Source organism: Hordeum vulgare, chromosome 1H, assembly GCF_904849725.1.
Source record: "Hordeum vulgare subsp. vulgare chromosome 1H, MorexV3_pseudomolecules_assembly, whole genome shotgun sequence".
Lineage (NCBI taxonomy): Eukaryota > Viridiplantae > Streptophyta > Magnoliopsida > Poales > Poaceae > Hordeum > Hordeum vulgare.
In genome coordinates, this window is record NC_058518.1 from 404241186 (window position 1) to 404244972 (window position 3787).

Here is a 3787-nt window from a genome sequence, read left to right on the forward strand (position 1 = left end):
CCTCCAAAATCAGAGACTATGTCTTGATTCAAATTTTAAGTATTTGCACTTTATTTGAAATTCAAATTCCTTTCCATTTTAAAGTTATTGCAAAAAAATAATTTTTTTTAAAAAAGTATTTTTTGGTTTTAAAAATATGTTCATGTTTTAGAAAATTTTATTCTGAAAATTTTGATACATAATATGTCTATATAAAATGTTCTCTCTTTTTCATTTATACGTTTTCTCTTCTTTGTTTTAAAAAAAATTGTTCGCTCGCAAAAAAAAACAAAAAAAGGGCACGGCCGGCCGTAACCTGCTCATGCGGCTGGCCAAACTTTCAGCCCATGCGGCACTTCTTCTCTCTTTTTTCTATTTTCTGCTCTTTACGTATATGTTTAGTCCCACATTGCCTATCTATGGACCATTAGACCTTCCTTCCACCTATAAGTATAGACCCATAGGAGCATCCAAAAATCATCTATTTCGGGTTAAATCAATCTTTTGGTTTAACTAGATTTATTAAATAAAAATATTTTTCCCTTCTCTTCGGCGGGATTTCTGGAAGTCGTCTCCTCATTGGAATTAATTCTTACTCTGCATTCTAAAGGTATTTTTCTTCGTTTTTTTTACTCCCGTAGTTTATTATTTCTAGACTAGTATTTCTACACTAGTATACGGTAGAGTAATTAGATATATTAATTAGTCTTCGTATTTACACATTAGTACTAGAATTCTTTTAGACATAGCACTTTTCTTCCGTAAAACAGCTTGGCCCTGATTTTTCAAATAGCCATAACTTTTTACTCGTTTATCCGAATTAGATGAAACCAACGCCTAGAGTTTCGTCTTGATCCCACCTATCCTGTGAACCTATCATATCAACTTTTTGAAATTTTCAAATTTCGAAATTTGTTCATATTCATATTCAAACTTCTTTTGATCATATGTTTTTATCCGTAGCTCCGTTTTAGATGAATCCAATTGCGTCGGATTCGTATCAAAGTAATATTCCCGTTTGTATCATTAGTTTTAACTTTTCAAATTATAATTTTGATCAAATCAGATTTATCTATTAGTGCCCAAAAGTGTTCACATCGTTCTAAGCCGATTCAATGTTATATTGAAGTATTTGTATCTTTTGATCCATTATTTCAAATCTAGTAATTCTTTTTTCTACACGCTCATATTGATCTCCTATATCCAGTAGCATCATTAGTTTCGACCTTTGAACCTTACACATTTGAGCGATTCAAATTTGTATTCAAACATTCATTTGATCTTATCTTGCAAATCGTACCACCTTTTCAATTGATTCCTTTTACCCCTAAACACTCATGTCATATATTTTTGTACGTAACCATCGTACTTCAGTTCAACCTCTCTTGACCTTTTTAATGCAAATTCAATTCATACTTCAATTCGCTATAACTTGCGTTGTAGTGCTCCATTTCAAGAAATTCTTTCTACAAATAAATTCTTATGCCTTATACTATTTGTCAAACAACATTCATGTTGTTCTCCCAATATTTTTGATCATCTCCCATAGTGTATGCAAGTCGAGCTTATATAGCAATCGTTCCACGTCCATTAACTCTTTTGATCTCATTCATGCACCTTCACTTTACAACACACTTAGGACCTTTTTATTAAACCTTAGTACGTTGTTATTTTGCACCAAGACATGCTTTGTTCTTATGTTCTCTTGGTTCTTCCCTTTTGGCATGAATGTTTATTGAATGCTATTTGTTTACGATAGATTGCTCAGAGTGTGGCGAGTAGAATTATCAGGATTTTGAGAGCGACTATCTTCATCAAGTAATACCAGGCAAGTCACTTTGATCATACTATCACCTATGTTTTATGTATCGTAGTTCTACCATCCTATGCCCAATTGCATGCTGCTTAGGTACTTGGAAATTTAGTATAGATTGTAGTATCATGTGGTAGGCACACAACAACCCCGATACTTGGCCCCGGGACAACAAATTTCATATTGCTATGCTTGAGTAGACGGGATTTCGGTTGAGTGCATAACACGAGTGATGCGAGGTTGAATTAATAATCAAAGACCGGTTAAGACAAGATTTTCAAGACCTCAGACGCAATGCAACTCTGGGTGAAGGACGGTTGATCGGCTCCCTGGAGAACCTAGTGGATGACCCGGGATGCTGGAGAGGCCATGACATCCTGCGGAAAGCTTCACCCAGGCTCAAAGAGACGGACGGATATTTTCAAGATCCAAGGCTTACCTGCACAGCCACAAGTCATTATGGGCTATGGTTTGGATGGACAACGCGGCGACTCTGGACAGGCGGTGCTAGCAGATGTAGATGAACGGTAGGATTGGATGGGCACCGACAGGGATTCAGAGGGACCCGTTGAAATACCATGTTTTGATCATCCGGTCTTCAAACACCCTGAAGTGCGAGGACATACACGGAGGCGATCAAATCTTGTGGGGAACGTGTGCAAAACTCTGCAGAGTACTCAAACCTAATGGATTAGCCGTGTCCACGGTCATGGACAACTTGAGCCAAAGGAACTGAAGTTATCTGGATTTCTCAACACCATTAATTATATTTGATGAGGGTAATTATTGACAACTCGGGTACGAGAACTGGTTGGCGGAACCATCTTGTTAACAACCAACCTTTGTAGTAATATTTTGCTTTTATCCCCTCTTGATGTAGGAGAAAACTTGCTTTTCGCTAAAAACTTATAGCCCCACCTTCCATATAGCATATAGTATAGTTGATTACTTTTCACCCCTCTCTTTTGTGACTTGCCGGCATATTCAATATGCTGACCTACACGGCTGCAACGTCTTATGTTGCAGATATTTTTCTTCAACGAGTAAGAGTACGATTCAGGGTTACGGTCTACACTCAACTTGCCGTTGGCGTTTATTGGGACTCCACTCCCTTGACTGCTTCCGCTGAGATATTTAAGGTATATATCAGTTTTACGCTATTTACATGTGATTGCACTTTGATATATACATTGATGTACTGTGTGTGCCAGCATACTGATCCAGGGATGGCACGGAAACACAGAGGCTTGACTTGTCTTGAGTCGGGTCGCTACACCATCTTGTGACCTTGTTCCTTCAGAAGGAGTGGACTTCTCCTCTTGGGGAACAAACTTGGGAGGTGGATATGGACCTTCTTCCCAAACATCTTCATTAACGTTGAAGTAGCCAACACCTTGTTTCTTCCGATGTCCTCCTTGCTTGCGCACAATTTCCTCAAATTGCTTACTTTCGACAAGACTCTTGAAGACACCTCTCTCTATAATCCCTTTCAATAGATCATTTTCTTGCTCAAGTGTAACTTGTCTAAGAGAATCATTAGTGGAATCAATAGAGGTACTAGCAACAACATTATTCGATTTAGGTTTAGCATTGTTGTTACTTAATGAAGAAAACGTCTTGCCTTTGTTACTAGTGTTCCTAGGTTTAACTTGTGGAACAAAGTTAGACAAGAGTAATCGTTTGGCTAGATAAGAAGAACCCTTCTTTCGAAGATCATCATTGATGCTTTTCAGAACTCATGCTCTTGCTCCAAGTTGAGCTTCTCGAAGCATAGCTTCTCATGGGTTCTTGCAAGCTCCCTATGATCTTCTAGAGTAGTCTCATGAGCTAACTTAAGAGTTTTTAATTCTTGAGTTAGTCGTTCAATTTCTTTCTGGTCATCATCATTCGATTTCTCTTGACTTTCATGATAAATAGCAAGTTCATTTTCAGTGCATTCACTAGTTTTATCTAGAGGCAAGTCATCTTCTCCTAACAAGTCATCCTCATCACTAT